The sequence below is a fragment of the Coffea arabica genome, chromosome 5e (genome assembly GCF_036785885.1).
Source record: "Coffea arabica cultivar ET-39 chromosome 5e, Coffea Arabica ET-39 HiFi, whole genome shotgun sequence".
NCBI lineage: Eukaryota > Viridiplantae > Streptophyta > Magnoliopsida > Gentianales > Rubiaceae > Coffea > Coffea arabica.
Window position 1 is genome coordinate 41,090,186 of NC_092318.1, and position 10,686 is coordinate 41,100,871.

Consider the following 10,686-nt stretch of genomic DNA (forward strand, 5'->3'; position numbering starts at 1 on the left):
ACAACTATAACTAATCTATTAATAAATGTGGAATTATCTGTGAATCAATGATCAGTGCCTGAACCATTTCTGAAGTGTACCCTTGGCTAGAGTTTTCTCTTAATTATTTCTCTTAATCAATTATTTCCTGCAGTTAATTTATTTAGTTCGTATTTAATCCAAAAACCCCCCATACTTTGGATTCTAGTATCCCCAGTCCCTGTGGATTCGACCCTACTCACCGCTATATACAAAATCTGTATTTTTCTCGAGTAGGTATTTATTATTGTACAGGTTCGGCACCTGTCAATTTTTGGCGTCGTTGCCGGGGACTGGTGTCAGATTAATTTGTTTCCTTTTGACTTCATTTTGTTTTCATTTTTTATTTATTTTTCTCTTATTTTTTTTATATAGTTTATGGCTTCTAACACTCCGTATTTTGGTGATATACTGGATTTTGTTTCCGGGAAAGGCGATGCGACTAGTTTTTTCGCTAAGTCTGCATATGCAGAGGCACTAAACTCTATTAGAGAAAGAATGGTTGCTGCAACCTGTAAAATTTGTTATGCCAGGGATCATTCAACAGGTATGTGCCTCGAATATCAAGATAATCTGAGTGCCCCACCCAATAATTATGGAGATTTTTCACCCTGGTCTCAAATGTGGTATAACCCTAATCCAAACGGGTATGATCAAGGATGGTGGGATAACTCCAGTTATAATTATACAACAGGGTCAATGAATTTTCAGCAGTATGAGTCTCAAGAATCGTCATCTATGTCAGGTATGTCTCTTGAAGAAATAGTTGAATCAATTGCTACTAATACATACCAATTCCAACAGGAGACACAAATGAGGAATGAGATGATGAAGGATGCAATGAGTAATTTGGAAGATCAAATATGTCTATTGACATCCAGAATAAATCGATTGGTGGCTTCTCAAATGGAAGAATTGCCCTCGAAAACCATTGTTGATCTAGAAGAAAATGAGAGTGCAATTTGCTTGATTAGCGATGAGGAGATGCAAGAGTGTCAAAATGAAAAATCTACAGATGCAGTTGAAAAAGAAGCCGAAAAGGAAGAAATGGAACCCCAACCGCAACCCATTCAAGTGAAAGAATCCAGTGAAGAATCATCAAATGTGGTGACACCACTTCCATTCCCTAACCCACATTTTCTTAACTCTTACTCTATGATTTCTGTTAATGAGATTGATTTTGTTATACCGGAAGTTCTTGAGTCTCATGGCAGGAATGAATTAAGAGTAGCTATGGTCAAATATCTTGAACCGTCGAATGCTCTTGATGGAGGAGTGGATGAAGAATTGCGATCAATGCTTGATTATTTGGCGCCATCAACTAGTCCATGGAAGACCGTAGCTCGTGTGCTCAAAGATTACTCCATTTATGAGGGTTACCAGGATTACATTGAAAATGAAGCATTGAAACGAGTTACAAGATTTTATCCTCCGTAAACAAGCATAGCATGTCTAGCCAAAAACATTAAAGAAAGGCGCTTTTTGGGAGGCAACCCAATTGTTGATTTTGTTATTTTTGTGTTCAATTTCTTAAATATGTCGTTTCTCACTTGGGTACTAATCACTCTTGATGTTTCCTCACTATGACCAGAATAGGTAATCTTGGCGTACCCACGCGAGTAGGGCACGCGTTAAAGTGCGTAAGGTAACTGTCGAAGTCAGTGGATGCTCTCTAATCTTGGCGTGCCCACGCGGTGTTTGACGACCCAAAAACAAAGGAAATAATTTTTCACTTTCAAAAAAAAAAAAAAAATTTAAATAAAAGTAATTTCCTTTTTCATTTTCAGTTTTGGTATTCAAAAATCGAATTTTCCAATCTCAATTCAATTTTAAAAAAAAAAAAATTTTTTTTCTTTTTCTTTCGTTCTTCTTCTTTTCTTTCTTTCTTTCTTCTTTTTTTCTTTCTTTCTTTCTTTCTCTTTTATTCCTCTTCTTCCCCACTTCCTTCTTCTTCTTCTTTTCTTTTCTTCTTCGACCGAGACCCAAGCCGCACGCAGCCCCACCGCCGCACTCCCCTTCCTCGCGCGCCGCCCTCACCATGGCACCAGAGCAACACCAGCGCCACCGTCCAGCCCTGAGCTCTACCGCACGGTCGCTCCCACCACTGCAGCAGATCTAGCTCAGCCGCCTGCCCAAGCTCCACAGCCCAGCGCCGCAACAGCTTGCTGCTGCCTCCAACCCCACACGACGCGCAGCGCCCGAACTGCCATCGTCGCTCGCCACCAGTCTCCCTTTCTCATCCATTGCCGCACACTGCTGACCAGCTTCCATCGCCGCTGCTTCCGAGCTCCAAGCTCCACCTCACGAACCACCTTCAGCAGCTCCAAAGTTCGCCGCCAGCTCCCAGCCACACCTACCTCGTAGCTCCCCCTTTGCTCTCTCTCCATTTCGCGTGCCTCCGCCATCGACTCCACCAGCGCTCGAGCTCGCGCTATACCAGAAGCATTCGCCGCCGCCCCTGCTCTCACTCTCTCCGACGCCACCAGCAGCCGCGAAGCTACCCGCTGTTCCCCTCACTCTCCCTTTCAAGCTCATGCTCTGCCGCGGCAGACCGCCGCCAGCCGCCGCTACTCACTCCATTCCCACCTGTCCAAATTGACAGGTGGAGGTATTGTATTTTCCCATTCGATTAGTGTTTTCCTGGTTCATCAATTGCTGGATTTTGCACATTTTTCGGGGGTTTTGTGATGGCTGAAACCAGGAAGTAATTTGGGAATTTTCTGGGGTTCATTTTGGGTACAATTGAGTCAAATTGGTGCATTCTTTGGGGTTGATTTGGGAGTTAGTTGACCATTGTTTCTGGCTTTAATTTCCGTTCATTTTTGGCGCTGTTTGGGTGTTCGAATCTATTTTGTTCACTGGATTGGTTATTTGCTTTAATTTCTCCCTATGTACTCACCAGTGGTACTGGTGATGGTAGTTGTTTAACATCTGATAATCCTGTGTTCTGGATTGCCTAATTAAGCGAGTTGTGCCTATTGGGCGTTTTTGGTTGAGTCGTTCCAGTCCACCCTGTGTTTGAGTTTCTTTATAGCTAATAGCAGGGGTGATTTAGGCATATTCTGGGGGTGCTTTTTGGACAGAATTGGATTTAATTGCTGCCATAGTGGGGGTATTTTCTGTTATTTATTGAATTATTGGCCGCTTGATTACTTTTCCCTGTGACTCACCAGTGGTACTGGTTGAGATCTTTTGCCTACAATTGTGGCTTCTATTTGAAGTCACTTGCTTATTTTGAAGGTTCATTTCTTGTGGTTGAGTTGCTGCCATTGAATTTAATTCTTTCCTGTCTGTGCACCAGTGGTACTGGTTGCGGTGTTGCTTACAATTCTTAAATTTTCTCGAATTCTAATCGGTAGTTGCTGGAATTGCTTGTTTGCTGGGATTCTTAAAATTCTTAAGGCTTGGTATCTTGAAGTGGCTAATTGAATGTCCACTTGGTGACATTTGTTGAGTTTCACTTGCTCCAATTGGTTGAATTCATTGCTCTGTTGGGGTTCCTACTGGTATCACTTGAGTTCTGCTTTGTTAGTTTCTGTATCGTGCCCCTTGATCTTATTTTGACTGAATTGGAGACCCAGTGCATATTCATTCAATTTGCTGTGTTTTTCGGGTACTTTTCTAGCCTTTGGGGTGCCTCAGTTGTGCTTTTTATTAATTGGGTTGGCCATGTGGTTCCCTCCTTTCCTGTGTATACACCAGTGGTACTGGTTGGGGTATTATAACTACATTTGTTGCCACTTGGTTCTAGTTGGTGGGCTACTTGATCGAAAACTGCCAAACATTTTGATTTAGTTGTAGTCCAAAATTTGAACTACTATTGCTGGTTTTGACAGTTTCTTGGCTCATTTGCTAATTTCGGTTGGTTGAGTTGTGTAATTTCTTATCCAATTGGAGCCATTTGGACAGATTTTGGGTGGGCAAGTTTTGTCGCTCTCTGTTGATCTTTGGGAGGCATTTCTGACCGTATTCTACGTATTCAAATTGGTTGAATTCACTGCTTTGTCGAGGTTATTTTTGGTATCACTTGAGTTCTACTTTGCTGATTTCTGTCTTGCGTCCCTTGAAGTGCCTTTGGTTGGGTATTTTCTTCATTTGTTTGTTGAATTGGAAGGCTACTGTGCCACTTCCATTGCTTATTGCTGTTGGTGGCGTCTAATTGACTTGCTAGGAGTATTTTACCTATTGATTTCAATTGCTAAATCTTTAGAGCATTTGTTGCGATTTTGGACTACATTGTTCCTGCATTTGACCCAATTGGGGCCACCAGTGAGTATTGATTGAAATTGCTGTATTGTTGGGATATTTGTATAGTCTCTAGGTGCCTGGGTTGTGCATTTTGTTGATTGGGTTGTCTACGAGGGAGGCACCAGTGGCTATTAAATTGTTATTGTTGTGAATTTGCTAAGTGGCCTCTCCCACCGATGGCCTCTGATGCTCAGTGGATGAGCGAGTAATGCATATCGCCAACCAGGTGGCTCCAATCCCTAAGAACCTGGCCGCGTATTTCCACCTGAACCGCCCCTCTTTTGATGACTTCAGGGAAGTACCGTTGCCCCTCTCCTTCCTTCTACTTTTACATTATCACATTGAGAGCAATGTGTCATTTAGGTGTGGGGGGGGGGGAGATCAGTTTGGGTGCTAGTATTTTTAGTTTTTAGGTTCTAGAGGTTTTTCCTTTGTTTTAGTTTGATATTTATCTCCTTTTTCATTTATTTTCTTTTCTTTTTTCTAGTGGTCAGCTCTTCTATAACTACCAAGTTTTGATGCTGGATTGTTGCCTCTAATTCTGCTATTGCCAAGTTTTAGTAATAAAAGGATATCAAGTTGATGTGGTTGAGTTCAGGAATATCTCTTTGGTGAATAGCAATAATTGCTTAAATTTTCCAATTTTTGGTTAACTTTTCTAGGCATAGGGAATGATTGTTGGCATTTTTCATGTGAATTGGTCAAATTATTAATTTTAGTTCTCCATGTTTGGAAATTTGAGGCTGGCTGCTGTTATTTTTGTGATATTTTCTAGTTATTGTGGTATGTTATCATAAATAAGAGGTGACTGTACTCCACTAGTTGTTACTACTGAGTAACCGGGGATCTTCACCTAAAGTGTCGATTCTCGCGTCAAAAGGTAGTAGTTACTATGAGTGCGTGGTCCCGTAGCAATTAGAACTGAGTAACCGGGCTCCTCCATCTGTCAAATGTTGGAGTTCGCGTCAAAAGGCTCTAAGGGCTATAGACTAAGTCTTTTGTTACTCAAAACAAAAACAAAAAAAAAAGGAAAAAAAAAAGAGGAAAAAATAAAATAAAGATTGTGTTAGTATGTGAATAAGTCAGCTTGCCGGTTTGTGATCTTAATGTCGAGATTTTGGTTAATAGTTGGACCATTTACTGATAGATGTGAGCAACCATTCCTTTTCCTTAGATTAGTTTGCTTTAAATTGGAGGAGTTGGTGATTGGGAAGCTAACCGGGTGATTTTTCTTTGATTTTAACCTGTGATGCTTGATATATGTTTTTTTGGGTATCTTGGCAATACGGTAGTTGGAGCAACAACCATTGTTAAATTTTGGTGTTCAATTGCTGTTCTTATGCTTGAGGGCAAGCATGATTTAGGTGTGGGGGGAATTGATAGGGTGTTAATTGTTGGTTATTTTATTGTTAATTTCACCTTTATCCTTGCCAAATATTGTTTTAATTATTAATATTTACTTATATTTGGTATTGGACTCAATTTCAGGAAGTGTAACAGAAAACTACAAAAAGGAGGTACTTTTTGGAGAATATGGAGACTTCTAAATACTCCACAGGCTTGGCCCACATTGCTAAGAAGGACCGGATTTCCATTTCCCTTTTTGCTGACTAGGAGTCCTACCAAGAGTAAACGTAATACAAGGAATGGCGCTGAACCTTCTTTGGAGGATTTGGACTCTCAATTTTGGTGGGACCAGCAAGATAAGAAGCCTTAGTCATTTGGGCTCTTAAAAGAAACAAACGTACAGAGGATTGGTTTTCCTTATCCGGCGGGACCACGGAGAGAAGTGAAGAAATTTGTTTTAGATTAGGAGACAATTCTTTTCCTTTGGCCGCGGCTTTATCTTTGGGGAATTGGGAGTTTTTCCGTGGTTCTTACTTATCGTGTTCCTCTTATCAATCAATAGTTTTAGTTTAGACAGTTTTTAGTATAGTTTTTAGTTTTCTTTTCTTGGCTCTTTCGCATGGTTGTTCTCCATTAATGGAGGACTAACCTCTTAATTCTAGTCAAGGGGACAACTGAAGACTTGGTTCAACAATTACTGTGAGATCTAATTTATTTTAATTGCTTCCTTAATTTATTGGTATTTATATGTTTCCTGCTTTTAATTGCTATAGCTCGTGTGAGTGATTGAATAGATGCGCAATATTTAATTTTTCACATAGGCTATTTTGCTAAATAGGGATAATTGAATCCGTAATTGTTCATTATCTTTATCTCAGTAGCAACTGGCGTAATTGGGTTTATGTCAGGGGAGCATACGATCTAGTTTAAACAAACCCTCGTAGCGTGTTTGTTAGTTAGGATTGGGCCTTTCTAATTATTAATGCAATCTAGAAATTAAATCCTACGGTCGTACCTAGAGTTGTTTTTGGGTTAGAAAAATAGTTAACGGTCGTACCTTAACTATCGAGAAATTAAGGAAAGGTTGGTTGTTTATCGCGTGCATGACAACTATAACTAATCTATTAATAAATATGGAATTATCTGTGAATCAATGATCAGTGCCTGAACCATTTCTGAAGTGTACCCTTGGCTAGAGTTTTCTCTTAATTATTTCTCTTAATCAATTATTTCCTGCAGTTAATTTATTTAGTTCGTATTTAATCCAAAAACCCCCCATACTTTGGATTCTAGAAGAAACGAATTATCCCCAGTCCCTGTGGATTCGACCCTACTCACCGCTATATACAAAATCTGTATTTTTCTCGAGTAGGTATTTATTATTGTACAGGTTCGGCACCTGTCAAATACGCATTATTCACATTAACAAAGTGGCCATGCTGGCTGAAATGTTTAAACTCTTAATCCTGATACTTGCACTTTGTCCTTCAGCTATTGATTCTTCTTTTCAATACTTCAATATGGTTGAACAGTGGCCGGGTGGTTATTGCCAGTTCCACAGATGCCGAAGAGTTCCTTGGCCAAATGATTTCACTATCCATGGCCTGTGGCCAGCAAACCACACTGGCACAGTGGAAAATTGCAAAAAAACCGGATTTGCTCCAATACAGGTAACTTTTACTACTAATTGAAACTTTAGACACGAGATGTGGATTTATTCTTGTTTACTCTTAACTTCAAAGGATTATTTCCAGGATGAAAACAAATTTAAACAACTGGACTCAATCTGGCCTAACCTTGACCAACCAAGACCAGAATATGACAGATTAGGAAGTCGTGTCCTAGCCCAATCATTTTGGGGACATGAATGGAAGAAGCATGGGACGTGTTCCGAGAACATGTACAACCAGACTCAGTACTTCGATCTTGCTATTAAACTGAAGAATCGATATAATCTTTTAAGCATTTTAGAACAGGGCGGATTATCCCGGGGCCACAGTCATGAAGTAAGTGACGTTAACTCTACGATTTGGCGTACAACTCATGGGACTCCGGATCTAAAATGCCTGAACGACGCTCGAGTTCACCGCAATGTGCCAGTACTGCAAGAGATAGGAATCTGCTACCGACCTAGCAAAAACCGAAGTGGGCAAGTTTCTTTTTCCGTCATTAACTGCCCTCATAGCCGTACCAGGACGTGTTATCGAGGGCTAGGAAACGGCAAGATTGTATTTCCGTAATACGCTTGTTCTACTGCATTTTTTTCCAACTGATCCTAGTCTGATAAGAGACTGTCAAGAAATGTTGTGGAAAGTTACTTATATATATGCTTGAAGCATGTTTGGTTAAAGTACACTTGATGATTATATTTCATATTGGGGAAGATTGGCTCGTATATTTTACTTTTTTAGGTACTTGGGGGGATTTAATTGATGGTTGGATACACTAAGCTAAGCAAGCAGTATATTCTCCATCTTATGGTGAAAAAACAAATTAAAAAACTTTTACTAGTAACTACTGGGATTCACTTCTACTTAGTCAAAACAAATGATCACTTAGGTCGGGCAAATTTCAAACACAATTTCTAACAGGTTATACACTATGCTTATGAGACTTAAATTGTTGGTGTCCTATGGATTGTCATCAAAATCATAGTTTGAGTCAGTGGTGAAGCCAAGATTTCGACTTCCAGAAGTAAAAAATGAAATTTTTAACAATACAGTCTTTAAATACTTAAGTTTTAAAATTTGGAGAGCAAGGACATAATACCATAATTTCTTTTGTGCAAATATTAATTTTGACATTTCTTTTAGAGCAAAAGAAATGCATGAAAATAATGTCTACTTCATAAAATATCCTCAAGTTTGGAGGGGCAAGTATCTAATATTGGAATAGTGTTATAATGTGAATATTCATAATAAATATAGGATTAATCTTCTATACACCGATAATGTATACACTTTCATTATTAAGTGTATGATATATAATCTAAATTTGAATTTAAAATCCAAACTTTGTATATATGTCATACATTCAACCACGATAGTATACATACTATTAGTATATATAAAATTTACTTATAAATATAAGATATTTAAAAGTATAAGGAGACATGAGATTTTGGAAGGTCTTTGGGGACAGCTGACCCTCCCGAGCCCCACCTTGCTTTCACCCTTGATTGAACTTATACGAAGCAAAAAAGTCTTGCCACTAAAAAAATGAAGGGAGAGAGAAGTCACTACAGTCTTTACAACTCTCTTAAGTGATGAAAGTTATAAAAGAGATGGGAACATGCAAGATCAGAATTTTTAATTTCTTCCTTTTTTTTTCGTTTAACCTTTAAGAACCTCAATTTCAATCAAGCTTGTTGGATTGTCATACCAGCAAAAATAAAATTTCTACTTTAAAAATATAAATTCGAATATAGCAGTGAATAAGATCGTATCCTTAAGGACTAGATGATTTATTTTCTTGCAAAGTAACAATGAATAAAAATGACAGATTGGTGAAATATAGCTAAATAACTCAATCAAATAAAGATAATAATGCAAAATTAAATAGAGCTAGATCAATAAAAGACAATAATCTAGTTAGAAGGCCAATCTTCACTTTTGGTTCATCTTAACTGATCATTGATGCAATAATAAAAATGATTTATTAATAAATAGATTGGTTATGATTGTCAATAAACTCTGACAATCTATGTCTCTTTACTGTCTTGATAACGACAATAATCTGTGTGATTATTTTCCTTGCCAATTAATTAAACAACCTTAAACAAGCACTTAGGATTTAATTTATTGACAATGTTAATTATTAGAATGGCTATCAATTCTAACCAAAAACATACAAACTCAGTTTAGGTTAGATTATATACTCCCGTGACATAAATTCGAAAGTTTCTACTACAATCAAATCATACCACTCACCACAGATACTAAAACTACCAAATGATTACGGATTTGGTATTTTAGATCACAGTAGACTATTTCAACAATTAAATAGTGATTAATTATTTAATTGCACAAAATAATCATTCTCATGAACGAACAGGAAATATGCAAATACTTATAAATAAATGAAACAATAAAAACAATTAGACCTCATAGTTTTCGATGAACCAAAGTTTCGATTATCCTCTTACTAGAAAAAAAAATTAGCCACTCCTCATGATTGATTCGCAGCCAAAAATATGATTAGGATTTATTATTTTAGAGAAAATGAAGCAAAGGATTAATGGAAAATTTGTTTCCAACTAATGACCAAAAAGGAAAAAGGAAGCCGAGGAATAGATAGCTCCTGTTGGCTTTCTCATTCCTTAATGTCTGTGTGTCTAAGGGCATGTTTGGGGTTGTAGTAACTTATTAAAATGTACTTCACCAATTGAGCATTTGATAAAAGTACTTATTAAGTGGTTAAGTGCTTTTAAGTATATTGTTTGGATACATAATTCAATAAGGGTCCGTTTGGTTGATGGGATGACACATGATTGGATTAGTCATATTGTGTCATCTTATGTTTGATTGCATTTTATAGATAGGATAACACATTCTACCCAACCAAATTAATACTCTATTCATGGGATAAAATAATCCCATGGGGGAGGCAATATTAGTTATCTTAGGATGACTAATAGATAGGATAATACAATTTTAAACTAATTTATCCTTATAAAAAATAAAAATTTATACTCTTATAATTATATAACCCTACTCCCACACATTATAATATGAATGGACTAATTTGCCCCTCCTAATTAATTTTAAAGTTTTTGACTAATTTGCCCGTACTACAAGCATAATAATATTTGGACTAATTTGCCCTTATAAATAATTCAAATTCAACTGACTATTATATAACCATACTCTCACACAAATGATATGATAATAAATGGACTAATTTGTCCCTATCCATTATTTTAAATTTTTGACTAATTTGTCCCTATCCATTATTTTAAATTTTTGACTAATTTACCCCTATTAATTAATTTAAATATGTTGACTAATTTGCCATACTAATATCATAATAGAAGGACTATATTGCCTTTGAACTAAATTACCCTTGCTAAGCTTA

The 10,686-nt window shown here is 37.4% G+C and overlaps 1 long non-coding RNA gene across 1 annotated transcript; it reads left to right on the forward strand.

The window, feature by feature from the left end:
- The first annotated feature begins 7,027 nt into the window (after positions 1-7,027).
- Positions 7,028-7,963, forward strand: LOC113687360 (uncharacterized). Its single transcript, XR_011813920.1, has 2 exons — positions 7,028-7,283; positions 7,368-7,963. It is a non-coding gene; the product is annotated as an uncharacterized lncRNA (long non-coding RNA).
- The last annotated feature ends 2,723 nt before the right edge of the window (positions 7,964-10,686 follow it).